The sequence below is a fragment of the Zalophus californianus genome, chromosome 6, assembly GCF_009762305.2.
Source record: "Zalophus californianus isolate mZalCal1 chromosome 6, mZalCal1.pri.v2, whole genome shotgun sequence".
NCBI classification, from domain to species: Eukaryota; Metazoa; Chordata; class Mammalia; order Carnivora; family Otariidae; genus Zalophus; species Zalophus californianus.
In genome coordinates, this window is record NC_045600.1 from 58,747,602 (window position 1) to 58,768,016 (window position 20,415).

Sequence of the window (20,415 nt, forward strand, 5' to 3'; positions counted from 1 at the left end):
CAACAGGAGGCATTTGATTACAGTTAGGCACCAGAGATATGAAGGTGTTAAGAGAGGACCTCTGTCCTTGAGCTCACCTTTAAGAAGAGAAGTATTTCCTCAAGGGGGACATATAGAATTGTCTCTATCATTTCCACAACTGCATGCACATTGGATCCATCACTCCAAGTGACCATTGCTTTGTTCAGTGACTTCTTCATGAGGTGGGAAGCATATCTGGATCATTGACTTCCAGGCTTGTTCTTCTGCCTCCTGCCAACTACCCAGTCAGTGACAGCCTCTTAATCTGATGAAAATATATTATTATTATGTAGTACTTTAGAAGACTGGAAGATATTGAACATAAACTGAATATAAAGACAGCAGGGCTTATCAGCTCCAGCTTTCAAGTTTAATGGTGTTACACAGTGTTAAACAAACAAGACAATAGGCTCAAAATGGAGTCACTTATGTTGAGCACCACGTCACCAAAACCAAGACTTACAGTTTTGGCTCTCCCAGAAATGGAATCTTAAACCAGTCAATTAAGAAGGTCCTAATCAACACTAGCTAAAGAAGCTGCCTGATAGACTCCTGTCATCCCCTAAATGAAAGTGTCCTTCTAATAACCAACTTTTTTTTTTTTTTTTTGCCTAGGATAACTTCCTTGTTCCCACTCCCTTCTCTCTCTAAAAGTCTTCCATTTTCTAGAGCTCCCGAGAGCTCCTTTCTCTCTGCTAGATTTGATGCTGCCTGATTTGAATCAATTTTTACTCAAATAAGGTCTTAAAAATTTTAATATGGGTCAGTTTATCCTTTAACAACAGAAAAGCTCATGGTGGCCACACAATGGGGAATCCATCTCCCACAAGGACTATCAAAGGGTTTTAAAACATCCCTTCCACCATTACAAAAACTAAACAGCAACTGTGACAGAGAGAGCTGGCTCCCTTAAAAATAAGCACATATAGAACAGTCAAGATACAGAAGAGATCAACATCATGAAAACAAGAACCAGCATTGTGCAGAATGTACAGCAACAAATCAAATTTCCTATATAAGTTGTTATTACAAAAGGCAGTGATTCATCTTTGATAGCCTATAGATTCTATTTTCAAAAAGCTAGCCCCTCCCATTTATTAAGCCCAGTGTCTTCATCCTAAAATATAAAATCCACTCTTAGAGAAGAGCAGTATAACAATAATAGTAATAACTATTTAACTGATATTTATTGAATACTTGGTATGTGGCAGGCAATATTGTAAACTGATAGCAGGCCTATGAGGTAAGTATTATTATCAGTCTCATTTTACATCTTAGGAATGGAGACACAGAGAAGTTTGGATGAGGCTGCAGTGATTCAATATGATTTTATAAGGAAATGCAAGGAAACTTTCAAAGTGAATTACTCAAGGAACATTCATGTTTTCTTTTGGCTGGATAGCACTGAACAGAAGAGAAATCTATATTAAAGGATGATACCAGGGTTAGTTTCTCACAGTTGGCAAGACTTTAGGGGGAAACAGTGCTATAAAAAGGAGAAGACCCCAAAGTATTTGTGGTCTTGGGCTCTTGGTCTGAAAGGAGTCTAGACAATGACGCCACTTCTCATTTTAGCAAATTAAAATTAGAAGATATAAATGCAAACAAAGTGATTCGGAATCAGGGCAGAGCCACAAATGCCACTTGGGCAAAAGACCTGGGCGTGATTTAGGAAAGTTTATACTGAACACAAAGTATAGGATCACAGGGGTCTAGTCTAGATGTCCAAACAGGAATGAGCAGGACCCAGCATATTCAGAACTCCTTACGTAGTGCAGACCTGTTGTTTCTTTCCTAGAGAGGTCAAAATCAGTAATAAATGTGAAATAATAGAAAAAATATATATTGGTCTCTGGCCCCGGTTCCTGACACAGAGCTCCCGAATAAAACCTTTGTAATTTCTTGAATGATAGGAGCATCTGACACCAAGCTCCTAAATCCCTTGGAATTTCCTTGGTGATAGGAACATCTTTTGTTCTAATGATGACTCTTCCCAGGATCCTGGAGGGGGGTTGATCACCAGAAAAACCAAGTTAGATAGTGAAACTTTCAGCCCCACCCTCCCATTCTCCAGAGAGGAGAGAGGGGCTGGAAATGGAGTTTATAATTGATCATGCCTACTTAATGACGTTTCTGTAAAAATGCCAGTAATACTCGGTTTTGGGGAGATATGTTTAGGTGAGCTCTTCTAGCAAATGGTGAAATCCAAACAGAGAGTTGTGGGAATCTCTGATTTGTAACCAAGTGGGATATAAGTTATGGGTAACCTGGGGACCTACTATTGCAAATGGTGTCTGAAGTGGGGATAGTCTTGTGGAACTGAGCCCTTAACCTGTAGGGTGTGCACTCACCACTGTTAGTATCAGAATTGAAATAAATTGCAGGACAACCAGTTGGTGTCAAAGAATTGGTTGCTGTAGTGGGGAAAAAACCCACACATCTGATGTCAGAGTATTGTATGAGTAGAAGAGAAACACAGGGAGTTTTTCTAGATGATACACTAAATGTTAATGTTTAATGCATTGACTTTGCTTCACCTAGCTCTCGCAACTCCAAGAAGGCTGGGAAGGAAACCCTACAAAGAACAAGGTAGGTGATGTAGCAACTCTCAGGATGACTGCTTTGCTCTTAGGAAGGTTTCAGATTCAAACAAAATAAATATTCAACATTAAGTATCGGCTAAATAAATAATGGTATATCTAAATAATAGAACGCTGTAGAGCCACTAAAATCAGGTTAGGAAAATACATTTAATCACATGATGAAATAGTCAGGATATAGTGTTAAGTGAAAGACAATTGTTTAAATATATAGCGTGACACTGAGGATACAATAATGAATAAAGTGACTGAAACCCCACCTGTACATTCTATAATCACAACAAAATATGAATATTATAGTAGATATTTGGGTAGTCTGCCTACTATCTTTTTGGAAACCAATCCTTCACACTGATTCTAATTTTTTTCAGTCCTTGATACTTACTGGTGGGCCAGATCCTCTCTCTACCCCTCTTCAGGCTTTGAGGTGGGCATGCAACACAGCTGTAATCCAGTATCCAACATAGCTAGAGTCAATCAGAGTAATCAGTCCTCTGGCTACATAGTAAGCACATATAATCTAAACTAGGACAATCAGAGTCTTCACTGAGACTTTTGTCAGAGCCGATGTCAAGGGGATTTTTCTCCTTTTGCTATAATTGTTAAGTTTTTTTTGTTTGTTTTTGTTTTGTTTTGTTTTGTTTTTTGTTTTTTCTTTTTGCCAGTGTTGGTGCAGAGGTGTTTCAGTCTACCCATGCTCATCATGCCCACTACTTGAAAAAAAAGCAAACTAAGAAACTGAGAATTGGAAGGAGGAAAACTCTTTTTTTCCTTCTTTTCTTTTCTTTTCTCTCTCTTTTTTTTTTACTTAAATGACTTAAGGTCATTTGAGTGATGTTTCCTGCCACTGCAAAGGAAAAAAAATCCTAGCTAAAACAACATATCATGGGAATCTCTGCGTGAGTCTAGGTTTGACAGCAAATCTGATTGTACGGGTAGGCCCAGTAGAGGCATCTATTTGTACACATTATTATGCAGAGAGGAAAACATCCTGCTAGACACAGAGGGGAAGAAATAAATGGTACCAAAAAGCATGGTGTTGCTCCCCAGGCCCATACATTTGTGCTTGAGCTCTAAAAAATGACAGATGCTGATAAAGGGAGACAATTTTGTAAATTCTCTATTAGGCATGAGGGCCAAACATTTATGTGTGGGGGCCCCAGAAAGTAGCAGATGGGGCATGGAATTCAGTGCAGTATGAACTTCTGCCACGTGAAAAACTCAAAACATTTGGTCCATTCTGGCACCTCAATGTTTTGTGGGTTAGGGAGGATCTGAAGACAATGCACTTGGCATTTTATCAAGGAAGATAAAGACATCAAGGCAGCTGAAGAACTGTCATCTGAGTCGTTTTGCAGGTGACCTTGGAGTGTGGAATACACACTTGTTTGAGAAGCCGTAGGATCATTCTTGGCCATGTCCAAAATAACATGGTATGGTACAGAAGAAGGCTCAGGCTCTTAACGTCAGCTGGAGGGAGCACAAGTCAGTGTGGTTTAAGATAATTATTGTTGCTTGAAGTTTAAAATGATGATGTCTAGAAATTTTAAACTATGTTTCAAAGGCATATATCAAAATGCTAATAATGGCTATTTTTAGATAATAGAATTATGAATGAATTATTTTTCTCTATGACCCTTTTCTAACTCCCCCAAATGTTTTATAAATAAATTATATGTTATAATTTGATCAGCAAATGCACAATGTTATTTAAAAATAAAATTATTGGCCCTTCATGCAGTGCCATTCAAATTCACCTAAGAGCTGGTAAATCTTCTCAAGAAAAAAATCTCACCACTTCAAGTTCAGAACAGAATGAAGAAAACTTAAGAACTTGGATACCCAAGAGTTGGAGGACAATTCTTCCCAGAAAAATACACTTTTTTTCATTTATCACCAAAATCATAAGCAACATCAGCAAACATCATTTTAGGAAGTCATCTGAAGATCAAAGAAATTGGAATTAATTGTATTGAATTCATGGGTCATTAAATTTTAGGTACATAAAATATAATTTATAAAGTTCATTAATGTGATGTCTATTCTTTGCATGACTGTAAATATGTCAATACAAATAGCTATATATGTGGATATAAATATAAGACATAAATGTATACATAAAGTAGACACAGGCTTGAATTTAGGTATTTATCATGGCTTTCAGAACTATACTTGAGACCCAATCATATATTCTCCAGCATATACTCTTTAGTTTCTCAACTCAAACTTATCCCATCCCAAAGGTTTTCAACATCTTAATCCTAATTCTCAGTGCAGCATTATTACCGTCCAGACCCTAGACAACTTTCCATTTCATTTCCTTTTATGTTTGTTATGCATTCCTAATAGAACAGTGGTATGCAGAGTTCAGGAATTTTTAAAAGAAAGGACACAAATTTTATTTAAAACACCAAAGATTTACAGCCAAAAAAATAGCTGAAGGAAAACTATTAAATACAGTGCATATTATACTTAGAATAATAAATGTAAGATAACTAGTTAACTTTTCTACTTTGAGAAATCTGCAGTTTTAAAATACATCAGCAAATGAGATTTAATAGAACTTTATTCGCAAATGAATTTTGTGGACCACACATTACATCTAAAATCACCTGTCGCATTCAATATAACACACTCTCTGTATATATTATTTATATAAGATATATCTATAGATTAATTCCACAACTTGTAAGGAAAAGTAGTCCCAATCAGTCCCAATCATAACCAAAGCTTTTGCACAATTTCTAAAAGATACTATATGTTTATGAATTATGTTACACATAAATATCTATTATTTTTTTAAAATGGTATATACCCAAAATGTGCTAGTCATCTCAAATTCAATTGCACATCATCTACAAATAAGGAAATGGGTTTTAGACTCATGCCCTCTATCCAAGGATCTCACTGCAATCTCAAGACAAAGGAAAACCCAGACGACTATGTTTCACAACTCTGGGTCACCATTCATACAGCACTCTGCTCTAGAGACACATGGAAACCTTTATAGAGATAGTAATTATTTCCTCAAGGATAGAACAGAATGAGAAACATCCTCTAGTTTAACGTCTGTTGATACCATTTTCCCCTCTTCCCATTACTGACTGCTTATTTTGTGCCTCATTATCTAATTGACCATTTTCTCTGGTCTTTAATAAGATTCTACTCTGTTTCTGGCAAATCATTTGCGCTAATAATTTCCAACTCAAGTTCTCTCTGTAGCCTCATATGAGTGATGACTTGTTGTTTCGCTAAGAGCTCATTTGCTGGACTGTAATTTTGGTTCAAGAAGAATTAACATTTTGTGAAACAGATGGCGGATAATAACTCATCACACCTTGAAAGTTTCGCTGCTATTGCGGCTGCTGGAATGAAAGCCAGGTTCATTAGACAGGTGTTCCATTGCCACTCGCTATTGTTCAAGGTGATATAAAACTTTTCTCTCCTGCATGCTTTGAATTTTTTGCAAAATTTGCAATGCCCAAAAGGCTCCCTGAGTGGGGAACAGCATGTTCTTGCAGGGTGAGTCTTTCTGTGTGAATATCTACCAAAAAATAAAAAGTGCTATCGCTGGACACATTCATCATTTCTTTGGTTAGAGAGAGAATTACATAATTTTTTCTAACTTTTTTATATATTCTCTTTGCCAAATCAAATCCAAGCCTTAAAACTACATTTCTAAAGCAGCCATTCTCACTCAGCAACTAAAAGTAAGGCTGGAAATCTTATTTCTGAAAAGATAAACTAAATAGGCTTTCCCACTCAGAAAGGTGTTTGCAAATTCAAATCCTCAAAAGCGTTACACTGCCTAGCTTTGCACAGATTCGGAATATATGGAAATTTGACCTCAAAGCAACCTTTTGAAGATCTATTCTCTTAACCTTCCCAGGTACTATGCACAGCTGCCCACATTGTAGACAAAGGCTGCACAAAGTGTTCTCACACGGGGATGTGTGTGGAGAGGCAAATCTAGGGGGAGGGTTTCCTCCAGAATGATGCATAATAAAGGATAGGCTATAAGGTTTCAGCATTATCACAGAAAGAAGTAAGAGAATATGTATGATTTGATCTGTTTTTATCTGTAAAAAAAATCCTTCCCGTTATGATTTTGGGGTTCAAAAATGAAGATCTCACAGAGGTAAAAAGTAAATTAAAAATACAAGCCATGCAGTCAAGGACATATGCAAGGACAGAATTCCTGGAGGAAGTAAAGGGGCATCTATGGTGAAAAGCAAGTATCTATCCTTCAACTCCCTTCCTCCAGGGAGAAAAGTCTAAGGTCATCTTGTAGATTATCCCCCAGAGTTCCCCAATGGGATGTGTCCTAGTGTCCTACAGTGTAAACTGATCAACAACATGGCCTGTATTTCCTTCCATCCCATACCTAACTCACATTCCCACTCCTGCCTCAGCACTTCCTTGGTTCATCTTCAAAGAAACTACTTGCACAAATCCTCAACTCAGTGTCTGCTTCTGAGGAAACCTAGCTTACTTAAGATGATGTGTGTGCTCAGGCATCCCTCTGAGCTATAAGAAACCCTGTTTCTCCATTTTCTTCTGTGGTAGGCCATAAAGAATAAGAAGCAATACAAAACTCAGTATGAGCATAGGAAAGAACTCTAGTCCTCTTGCAAAAGGGCTCTTAGTATAAATGGAGATAAACCCTACATACACCATGTATTAGTTTGCTAGGGCTGCCATAACAAATAACCACAAACTTGGTGGCTTCAAATAACAGAAACTTATTTTCCTCACAGCGCTGAAGCCTAGATGTCCAAAATTAAGGTGTGAGCAGAGCAATGCTTCCTCTGAAGGCTCTAGGGTAGGATTCTTTCTTGTCTCTTCCTAGCTTCTGGTGTGGCTCTCGGCAATTCTTGGCATTCCTTGGCTTGTAGCAGCATCACTCTGATCTCTGACTCTGTCTTCACATGATGCTCTTCCTTGTGTGTCTCCCTGTATCTTCACATGACATTCTGATAAGGATACCAGTCATTGGATTTAGCTCCCCTCCCCTAATCTAGTAAAACCTTGTCTTAACTTGATTACATCTTCAATGACCCTATTTCCAAACAAGATACCCAGAGTATCTTTGAACATACCTTTTTGGAGACGCAGTTCACCCCACAACATGCTATATCTACCAGCTTGACAGAAAAAGCAAGTCAAGTGGCCCTCTTTCTCTACTCATTCATACATGCTAAATATATGATGGTGATGGTGTTGATGATAATTTAAACAATCTACTCCAAACAGGAATACAGCTTCCGACTTCTGTCTGCTTTGGATTTTTTTTCTAAGCTAGTCATAGTCCATACTATTCGTGCTCTGAGAATTCAGTGACTGCCTTGGATCTCTCTCTCCCTCTCTCTCCTGAGAACAATAAGAGTAATTTTGACAAGACAGTGCCTTCCCTAGATGATGTGAGAGCCAAAAGCAGCAGTTCATCAACCCCTCACAGTCCCTGACCTTAGATGGGTCCTGTTTCAGTCACTCTGAGAAACCGACAGCCAGGAGGAAAGCCGCCAGGTAACATTTCACCATCAGCCCCTTGCACTGAGTGTGCCCATTGTTACAGACAATCCTTCTGTCATCTTTACAAGCACACCTGGTTTCCAAGTGTTTCCAAATACTCGCAGATTCTTAAGTAATTCTCAAACCGGTCGTGGCATTTGAGCCATATAAATGTATCTTCAGCTTCTCTGATGCAATTTCTCTTTTGATTACTAATGAGAAGGCATTGCAAAGGAAAGGGAAGGCTATTTAACAACCAGAGCAAAATGTCCATCACTAATTATCTTAAAGCTCCGAGATCCAGCATCCTGATTAGCACAGGCCTGGAAAAAGCACAGAGTAAAACCGGACATTTATTCTTCAATTAGAGAGCAGAGTAATTACTGCTTTCCTGACATCCTAAGGAGCAACACTTCAACTTCATCACTCCTTGAGCAGAAAAGTAATTTAAGACACAAAGAAGTGCCCATTTAGGGTCAGTGAACATAGCATCAAAATGCTCTCGTTTGGAAGGCACTCCTGACTTTTTTCACCTTTTATCTCTCAATCAAATTAGTTGCCTGCTGAGGTAAAAACAAAAAGAACAGTTCATGAAATTATATATGCAGTGCTATCTCAACTATTCAAAAATGTATACAACATTTGTAGAAGAAAACCCAACACATTACTAACTGCAGTAATCTCTGAAACGTGATTATGAGTGTTTTATTATTTTCTTTTCAATATTACTGTGTTTTCCAAGGTTTTTTGCAATGAGAATGTTATGAGTATTTTAGCATTATTGGTTTAATATGTGTTGATGTTTATAATGTTTATAATGTACATGACACTATGTTTATATTGTACATGACACTATGCCAAGAAAATTGTGCATATTATCTCATATACTTCTGACCAAATCAAAAAGAAAAAAAAAAAAGAACCTAGGTAGGAAATACTATCTCCATAGGTAACTTGCCTAAGATCACTTAGCTGTCTATGATAGAGTCGGGATTCAAAGCCAAGTCTACATAATTCCATTCAGTCCCCCATGTGTTTGTTTTCATAATCAGAGAAAAGGGGCTATTCTAAAAATAGTATCAAAGACAGTGAAAATAGTGGAATCAACTTGTATGAAACAAACTTCCTAAAATGCAAATACAAAATAATACACCTATGGAAGATAAAAATCTATAAAAAATAATGTATCTCAGGTTTACCCGATGTCATTTACCAGTCATTAAATAGTCTTTCAGTATGAAAATGCATATTATCACCTGCACACCTGATGCGGTGCCCAGAAGTAAGTCAGTGACCTGAGTGAGTCACCCTCCACCACTTACAGTACTTTATGACCTCAATTTGCTTGTTCTGAGATTCCATGTTCTCAGTTGTTCATTCATCTATTAATTCAACAAATATTTTTTAAAATTTTTTTAAAGATTTTATTTATTTGTCAGAAAGAGAGAGAGAGCACAAGCAGGGAGAGCGGCAGGCACAGGGAGAGGGAGAAGCAGACTCCCCACTAAGCAAGGAGCCTGATGTAGGACTCAAACCCAGGGCCCTGGAATCATGACCTGAGCTGAAGGCAGACACTTAACTGACTGAGCCACCCAGGTGCTCCAAATATTTCTTGTGTCCCTAATATGCCAGACACTACAGTGGGCCCCAGGTGAGTGCAGTCATAAGAGAGGCATGATCTGTGTTCTTACAGAGATTTCTGTCCTCCAACTTTGGTGCCTCACCCATGACTCAAGATAATAGTACTTGCTTCAATTGGGGTTGTTGCTAGGACTGTATGAAACAAAAGAGAGCACCTGACCCAGCACTCGACATGTGGGAGGCGCTCAATAAATTTTATTGCTGGTATAATCTCAGTTTTTCCAGCTATAAAATGGAATTTATCTTATCCCACTTGACTGGGTGTGAGAATATTGATCTCTATAATCCTTCAGTGATTACATCTGCCCTAGTCCAGAAAACACCTCGATTTTTAAAAGATGCTTTGGAGAATGGAAGATCATAGGACAAGATGAGAATTTAGATATTTTATTCTAAGCTTATAGATTAAACTCCACTTACTTTTCAATTTTTGTTTTGACTCTCAAAATTTGCAATGCCGTATTTATTTATTTTTTTTAAGATTTTATTTATTTATTTGATAGAGCATGAGTGAGAGAGCAGAAGCAGAAGGAGCAGCAGAGGGAGAGGGAGAAGCAGGCTCCCCGCTGAGCAGGGAGCTAAATGCGGGGCTCAGATCCCAGGACCCTGAGATCATGACCTGAGCCGAAGGCAGGCACATAACCTACTGAGCCACCCAGGCACCCCTGCAGTGCCGTATTTAAAACCCCCATGTAAAAACTGACAATTCACTAGGAAAACTCCAAGAATCTTATATGTAGGCAAATTCTATGATCTTAGCTTTCATAATATAAGAAAGTTAAGGGAAACGTTTGATAAGAACAACGTTAAGCAAGTTCTTACTTTTTAAAGGCTTTCAGATGGACATCTTGAGATCTAGGTCAAAGTAAGCTTCTCTACCAACCAGAAATATCTTCATGTACATGTGTCAAATGATATATACTTCCTGTAATGCACATTCAATATCCTGTGAGCACAACATTTGAGAATACGTCAAGAAATTTACATAGATTTTCTCTAATATTCCAAACACGACTTCTAGTAAAGTTAGATCTCCTCCATTAGCAACTGAAGCTGGGAGACATTAAGCAGTTTACCAAGTTATTCTAGTAAATGTCAATGCATGAATGTGAACCCCCATTGTCTGACTTTACAACTTAACCTTTCTTGATAACACCACACCCATGCTCCAGCAACAGGAAATTCATTACTTCCCAAAGCCGCTCATTTCTTCTTTTAAAAGTGCTTTCAAGGGGCGTCTGGGTGGCACCGTCAGTTAAGCGCCTGACTCTTGGTTTCTGCTCAGGTCGTGATCTCTGTCTGGGTCGTGGGATCAAGCTCTGCATTGGGCTCTGCGCTCAGCACAGAATCTGCTTAAGATTCTTTCTCTCCCTTTCCCTCTGCTCCTCTCCACCCCCTCTCAAATAAATAAATAAGTCATATATATATATATATATATATATATATTGCTTTCAATTCCCTGAGTTCCTTCCAACATTGAACTGAAATCTGTCCCCTTCTGGAAGTCACCACTGTCTCTGGTTTCACCCTCCAGTTAAATTAGTTAATCTAAGCCTCTTCTGCACGAAAGCTCTTCAAATGTTCAGAAACACCTTTATTTCACCTCTTCTCCTTCTCTACCAAGTTTTCCTTTCTGCAAAACTAAACAGTCCCATTTTTCCACTGCTGTTTAGATTGCATTGTTTTGAGTCCCTACCCTCTTACTACTCAGTTCCAATCATCATAGCCTTCTTTGTTTATGTCACTTTTAAAAGAGGATGCATAGAACTAAAAACAATACCACAGGTGTGGTCTGAAGAGTCAGAGTTGAAGTTCATTATTACCGTCTTTGTCCCAGATATTATACTTCTATTTATGTTGCTCAATAGCAGATTAGCTATTTTATTCCAGCTACTTCATGCTGCTGACTCACATAGTATTTACTGTAATTATAATAAAGCTTCTAGGTCTTTTTCACACGTGCAACTATAAATCCACATTTTCAACATCCTATTCCTGTGCTTTGCTTACATGAGTTTTTTCCATGTTGAGCTACACCTCTTAGACTGGGAAGGCTGAAATGAGGGCCAAGCCTTTTTTGATTTGTTGCTGTCATTCAGTGGATTCCCTCTCCTTCACAGCTCCATTTTATCATTAACTTGACCTCCCAAATTATTGAGTAAAAATACTGACCACCCAGAGAAGAAAGTAGGGTTTGAAATTCTTCTCCTCACCCAATAGACTCCTTTCTAGATTGACATGAATTCACACATTAGCAGTTTATAGACAGGGTCAGTTTATCTACTTGGCGATTCACCTAATGGTACAAGTCTCCAGCCCATGTGCTCCTCCTGGATTCCTCCTCCACAATCCTAGGAAAGACCATGACATATTATTCCTTGCTGACATCCGAAGACCCCTTGTCTACTGCATGCCTCACACCCCCAGAATGATAACCTGGTACTCTGGGCCATCTCCTGTTAGAGGATATACAAAGCCATTGATTTCTTTCTTGTTTTCCTTCTTTCCCCTCAAGGAATCACACTCACCAAATGCTTATCTTGGTGCTGGCTAAAGTTCTAGACTACTGCTTTCTAGATATGGCTGGCTTCATGGGCATATTACCTGTGTGCAGAGCCCCTGGCTTCCCCATGGACTTAATGCCTTCCAGTCAGCCATCTTGAAATTTTTAACAATTTTATTTATACATTAAATTATATATTAAACATTAAAATTTTCTATAAGATTTACATGATAAATTTTATGTGTATATTAAATTTTACTATTACATATGAAATTATATTTATATGTTAATTTTTATTTATATATTAAATTATATATTAAGTTTCTACATTTATATACTAAATGTAGAATGACATTAAATAATAAGTAAAAAAATAAAACACCACAAGTCAAGATAGAGACTACAGAAGAAAGGAAAAAGTTTTATCTTAAACATGTTTACCAGTACTTTTTTCCTGCTTTTTGAACAAGGGGCCCGACATTTCTGTTTTGCACTGGGCCCACAAATAAGATAGCTGCCCTGTTTCCGGAGTGGATATTCAAAATCTCCTGCCTAGTTGGCCAGTTACCTACAATCATAAAGCAGTGCAAAAGATACGTAGAACTGTAGCGTGTCAGGTGAATATTGGCCTTCCTGCTTTCTGTTGAGTTGATATAGTTTCCCGTAGGAGCATGAAACATTATGGAACCCTTTGACATATACTGAACAACCTCAGGCCTGTGTCATCAATTCTGCTCCTTCTCCCCACACTTACCATCTTCAAAACGTCACACTGAATGAATCATGGAACACTATATCAAAAACTAATGATGTAATGTGTGGTGACTAACATAAAATAATAAAAAAAATTATAAAAACAACAACAACAAAAAGTCACACTGCAGGAAATCATTCTTGTTCTGGACTTGAAAGTCAAATAAAAATACATCGTTTCCAAACAAAACGTAAAGTAAAAGTTCTACTAGAAACTTACAAAAGTCCTGGAAATCAGTAGCGGATTTCCCATTTCCCATAGAGACCATACCAATGTCAGACCTATTGCATTTTCGTTTCTTAACTTCATGCCTTGAAGGATTTTTGGTTGAAGATTCTTGGGACACCAGATGCTTTTCTAAAGACAAGAGGCAGGGTGGGTAAAGGTTATAAATTTTTCATCTATCAGTCCTCTGATGAAGGCCATGGAGTTCTGCCTTCCAGAGGCACTGATCTCTGTTGGTATTCTTGCATGTATAGATTTAGGGATGTTCAATTAAAAAGCAATCACAACTCTGATTCTTTGTCTTTCTGAAGTGAGAAAAATAAATTTTTCCACTGCTCACCCTCCATAGAGGTCAAATATAATCTCAGCCTCCAATGCCATTCCTCACTTACATAAGTACTGACTCATTCGTCAGCCCTGATTCCATTCTGGCCCTGCCCAGGTCCCAGACCTACAATCACACAGAAAAGTCACATTCTCATCACTCTCTATGTGTGTCTCAACAGTGACATTTCCTCACACTAATATCCCTCTTCCTAAAATATCTTCCCTCTCTCTTCTTCTTTAAGGTTTGAGTTCAAGTTCCCTTTCCCTGTGAAATTTTTCTCCTCTGTACTACAAAGTTTCCTGCATTACTCTTTTCAAACTTTCCATTTTAAAGCCATATATCTCAACGTCTTAATAAGACCCAATTTACCTGTTTCACAGCATCCATATGCAGCGAAAGCAGATTAGAAATTTTCTAGTTAGGTACATCTATGAAAAATTGAAATCTTCTAAATGTGACAAAAAGAACATTGGTTCTGAGCTCAAATTCTGCCTTTCCTACTTTGTAGTGTGTGGTCTTTGAAAATCCATTCACCTCTGTGAACGTGTATGTGGAAAGATAATACCCACCTGATAAGGGTGTTATAAGCATGAAATTCTCCTTTCACTTATGACAATCAACTAGTATAATACCTGACACAGAGCAGGCACTTACTAAATAATAGCTACCAATATTAGAAAGGACTCCACCACTACTCACTTGATAATTCATCATTTCAATTCAAGTCAGTACTAAAAATAGGTAGTATTTTCTACCACCAATCAATTTTATGGAAGATATCTATTTATATATCTATAGATAAATATATATATTTAGTTTTTGATGCCTCAGAAGGTTGTTGAAGACAATAATATTTGTTAGTGAAACAGAGAATATGTTGGTGAGAACTAAAATGAAAACAACTGCCAAGAGATCAGAAGTGGATGTGTGGGCATGTTAAGCAAAGTCCAATATGTGCTAGGGTATCAAGAGTGACCTCATGGATTCTTGGTCTTGGTCCCTATAGCAAGATAGATATAAAATAATTTACATTTCTTCTGAGGATTCCTTGAGGACTATCTTGACTGCCCCATTCCTGTTGGCCAGATATTTTAAATCCCTACTGACCTGGAGCAGGTTAAAAATTATAGGACACAGATAAGATTTATGTGACAGCCTCATACATCATTTTCCTCACCTCAGTGACCTTAGTCCCCAGAATGCCATTTTTTTGTAAAGTGCATCAACACTCAAGAATTTAACAGGTTGTCTTCATTTTGCTTATTTCTCCAAAATCCGGCTCTACAAACTTTTTGGCCTTTCAGCTACAGAAATTATATCTCAGGGATACATAAAAGTGTCAATGTTACCAGGCAGTCTGATGATGCATGGCATACTTCCTGCTAGAGCAAAGGCAATGGAGAAGGTATTGCCTTGAATCAAACACTGACACAGGGCCAAAAATCGTGGCCGGTAATACATTCTCCGATGGAATAGGTTACAAATGTGCAGCGAGTTGTAATGATGCATGCATGAGATGCACACCACACACCAGAAAGGCCAGGCTGAGCTTTAAGATGAGAATTTGGAAGAATCTCTCAGAATTGTTCTCATGTCAGCTAAGTTAGAATCTAGAACTAAAAGATGCATTGCATCTATGTTTGAGGCACTCAGGGGCAAAAATAAGGAAACATGCTCCTCCATCATTTGGCTAATTCTTTATCCTTCAGAGCTCAATGCACCAATTATCCTCTTCAAGAAGCTTTTTGTGATTCCCCGCTGCATCCTTAACACCACCACCCAGCACAGCGACCACCGGCATCATTTTTGCCTCTGTCACTACAGCCACTGCCACCACTGCAGCCTGGTCTGCATGGGTATCCTGGGCATGACTCCAATGAGGCAATATCACACAATTTTTAACTGTCACTTGCCACTCCCTTCTAGCCTTATTTTTTGGTGTCAGGAACTGCTTTTGTTCATCTTGTCTCCCCAGTGCCTAACAAAGAGAGTTAGGAAGGGGAAAATGGGAAAGTTTTAAAATACATATGTTTATAAACCCAACATCACATCACTCATTACTGCGAAAAACCAGAGTAACTTTGGAGTCCATATATTTTAGTAATACAAAACTCACTTGCTCTCTCTGGTTCTAATTCTGCCACTAACTATGTGAAATTAAGGATGTGACTTCGACCTTCTGTTCCTTTTCCATAAATTTGGAGGACTAGTGTTGTTTACCCAAAGGTCCCTTCGTGTTCTGTGATTTTATAAATTTATACAAATAAGTACCCAAATATTCCACTTTCTTATTTCTCTGTTTGTCTCTCAGTTAGAAAACCAAAGGTCTGTGTAAAGGAGAAAAGCATTACAAATAAGCACCTACCCGGGGATCTCAGAGGTTTGTTCGGCTTTTGTTCACTCACACTGTGAAAGCGAAGTTGCTTTATTCTGCTGCCAAGCTCAAGGAGAGTTATAGGCACAATAACCTTGTTTGAATTTTAAGTGCTTTATCAATCAAATTCCCCCAGGGTTGATCTCATTCTAATAACTCACACCTTCCAACAAAAAGAAAATAAGAAAGACAAACAGACAGCATTACAGGGCTCTCCTGGCTGTATCGTCACATATTCCTTGAGTCAGTGTGTTCCCAGAAAAGGGATAAATACAGTCCAGGAAATATATAAAATATGTGTGATAATAAAATAATAAAATATGTGCAAGTCTCACCTATCCATTTGTTTGCCATCCAGCATTCTACCAAGGGGGGAGACTCTAGCCAGTCCTCACTGCAGCCCTTTCCTCAAATCAGAGAACAAACATATAGGAAGGTGAGGAGGAAAACAAAGGATGATATTGCTTTTCTGCTAAGCGTTATGTACAATGTGTCACCATCATTTTCTAATTTTTTTCACTTTATTTTTGCTTTTATAATTAATGTTATTAGTAAAAGTTATTTCTTTTAAAGTTCCAGCCTATTTCATCTGGCAGATCCACTTGCCCTCACTGAAGAACCAAGACCAGCAGTGCATCTCAGAAGTTAGGAGCACAGGGGATGACTCCGGAAACTGTGCTGAAGACCCGTAGATCTCGGACAGTGAAGAAGTCAGCCCCTACATTGGGACTGATTGTGCTTTTCTCACGTGGGTGTTCCTTTATAGATTTGCTCCTTCAAAGCTGATTTTCTGCAATATATTAAATAACTTAAAAATCCTACATGTAAAACTTTTTATGCATTCAGTTCCCTTATTTAAAATTGTATCAATAGTAGAATAAAAGTGATGGAATTAGGAAAATATCAGAGCTGTGAGACTTAATAAATTCTTCTATTGGTACTTGTATCATTCTCCATAATTTTTTGAAATGGAAAAATATGAATACGTTTCTGATAATAATGAGGCTTTAAATTTTTTATTATCTCATAAGATGGGGTGTTTATCATCCTATCTCCCAAAATAAGCAAAGGATCCTGCATGAAAATAATCCAGCAATAAGCCAGTGGTATGCTGGTCTACCCCTCTCTGATTTGTAGTATTTGCTGTAAATACTTCTACCATGACTAATTTAAAGCTAGCAATATTTTAATGAACAGCTTGCAAATACTTTGTTATTTGAAAATCAACTCTGCAAGTCGGCGAGAGCCGATACAAGCCAGCTCCCGCACACCAGTGTCACATAATTAAACAACCTAATAGTTCTTTTCAGAAAGTAAGCCATTTGTTCAAATAACGTCAATAAGTCAATCAGACTTTCAGTTGTCTGAATTGTTTCAGAATTTCTTACTTCTAGATTGTCAAATACTGACTTCCTGAAAATGTCCCCAAAACAACCTGTTGAAAGAGCAACATTGAGGGTATTCCTTACTGCAGTGCGGGAGATCGCTTCTTTAAACAATTTTTAGTAGCATTTCAGAGGGAGGAGAGCAAAGATAGGCCACGTAATGAAGCTTTAGGGGACTGGTTTAGGCAGGTTTTTTATACAGGTAGACAGAGGGGAACTTGATTAGGATAGATCAAGTTTTTGACATAAAAGTTTAGGATTGGTGAACACAGCAAGGCAAGGGTTTCAAAGTAAATCTTGAAGAATAAAGTCATTTGATGTTATCTAACATCCTGAAAAGGGATATATATATATATATATATATATATACACACACACACACATATACACTCAATTTAGCCTCATCCCAATATATATATTATATATTAGATAAACATATATAAATATATATATTTATCTCCCCACACTCCACCAATATATATATTGGGATGAGGGTAAATTGAGTGGTCTAGTGTTCAGAATAATTTGGATTTGGGGAATGTTCCTGAAACAAACAACAAAGTTATTTGCAATTTTATCTTCCTGGGCAAGAGTTTCGTGGATTCTTAAAAATCATGCTGTTGAGTTTGATCAAATAGGAAAATGATTTTCACGAACACAGCCAAATAATAAAGTTCTGTGTGGTTGCATCCCCAGCATCAAAGGTCCATGAGTCTGGAGGTTTCTCTGCAAGCAACTGGTGATTTTCCTGTCAAGATTAGGAAGGGGCCATTGGTTCTCCCCACACTCCACCCCCCACAGGTCATGGGAATACAAACAGCTGATGAATGCTTTGAAGACAGCCACAGAAACCTGGCAAGTATTCTAGAGCTCCAAAATATAAAAGAACAGCAGAGTATAGGAAGGTTAGGTATTTGCCAGCCCGATGGAATTAGAGGATTTAAAAGTAGTCCTTCCACAGAAGTGTTGCAAAATATCTACCACTGCCCTTTCTCCTCTTTGTGATATATACTAATCTTTAAAATACAAATTTCTCAGCGCAGAGTCCTAATATTTTAGTGTGAATGAATCATTTTTTTCATTTTGGTTCAATCTATACATCACTCAGTGAAAAAATAAAGTGCCTATTAACTTTCAGACTGTAGCAAGCATGCCGTCACCAAGATCAACACAATTTTTTTTAATACCTCAGCTAAGAGGGAAAAACGGGCGGTACAGAATATTATTCTCACGAGTTATAGAATCTCCACTACTTGTGAACTTCCAATTTTAAAACTTTTTCATACATATGAAAAAAGGAGGGCGCCTGGGTGGCTCAGTCAGTTAAGCCTCTGCCTTTGGCTCAGGTCATGATCCTGGAGTCCCGGGATCTAGTTCAGCATCAGGTTCCCTGCTCAGTGGGGAACCTGCTTCTCCCTCTGACCCTCCCCGCTCTCATTCTCTCTCTCTCACTCTCTCTCTCTCTCAAATAAATAAAATCTTTAAAAAAAACGAAAAAGAAAAAGGGAAAAGCATGTCAACCTTGCCCTCCCTTACACAGTGGGCGTACACATTTATTTCAGAATAGGATATTGCATTATTCATTAGGCGCAGTTGCTTCCTTTGATCAACAGGATGATCTATCAATACAAGTTTTTATGTAGACCTTGTTAAAATTGTATTGTATAACTTCAAATTCTTTTTAATTTTATAGGATTACATCAGAGAATATAACTTCTAAGATGTCTACTAAATCTTTACTTTTTTGAATTTTTAAATACTTTCCTTGTAGCCAAATACATGATCAATTTTTGTAATTGTTCCATAGATGAAAAAGTGATGCTTTTTCTCTGAAATGAGGATGCTTATTAATTGTATTCTTGAATTCTCTGTGTTCTTATTTCTGTAATAGGTGTATTGAAGTTTTCCACCCAAACAGTGTTTGGGTTTTTATTTTCTCGAATTTCTAATAGTTTTACTTGCTGCATAGAAGTTTTTGAGAGCTATGTCTTCCACATAAACTGTGCCTTTTATCATAGCAGTTTCCTATTTTTAGGTTTAGTGCCTTTAATATTAAATTCCACCTCTTTTGTTGTTAATATTCCAGTTCTGCTTCTTTTTCTTTGCATTTGCCTGATTTTCTGCTTATTCTTTTATGTTTAACACTCATTTTGCCTTAAGGATATGTCTTATAAGAATCATGTGGCCATGTTTTGGGTTTTAATTCAGTCTGATAGTCTCTCTTTTAATGATAGAACACAGTGCATTTATACTCAGTCAAATGGCTGATATTTTGATCTTACCTCTTCCAACTTTCTTTATGCTCATTACTAATTTTTCATTGACGTTACATCCTTTTCTCATTTCTTTCTGATAAAATCTAATTATTACTCATTCTACTTTTTCTTTATTAATTTGAGATGCCTTCCATTTACCTGCTTTCGTAATTAGATGCATTTGTCTCTACTGATATTTGAAATATGATACCAAATGTTATCCCCACAAACATGTTCTCCAGCCAAATAAGAGTATACTTTTACACCACTTCCTGTGCCCTCCCCTTGCCCCATGAGATATTTGGAATGCTTTTACTCTGCCCCCTCCAACCCAATTCTTGCTTTTACTGAGATAGTTTGCTACATTTTAGTACTTTTTGTTCTAGACCATTGTTTGAATTTTCCTTGTAGTAGGTTCCTCCCATTGCAGGAGGCCTGTTTAAGCTCTTACATGTTTCCAGACAACCTATCATTTTCTATTTAATGGATAATTTAAATTGGTTCTCACTGTATTTTCTCTTCATCTTCCCTTATTTTACTTTCAGATGTGGTTCATTTCTTGATTGGAGTCTTTTACCAGGTGATTTTCTGAGAAGGAACACATGGCAGATAACATAGTCGTTTTATATAAAACCAAACCTTGTTTATGAAAGGTAGGCATGTCATACCTGATGGAATGAGGTTTATTCTCAGATATGACACTGCATGTATGGACTCAGTTGCACAATCAATTTGCCCAATATTATTCTGGTAAAAAGGAGGACAGATATTTACTGAACCTATGCAAATAATTTTATTGTTATTGAAGTGTATTTAGT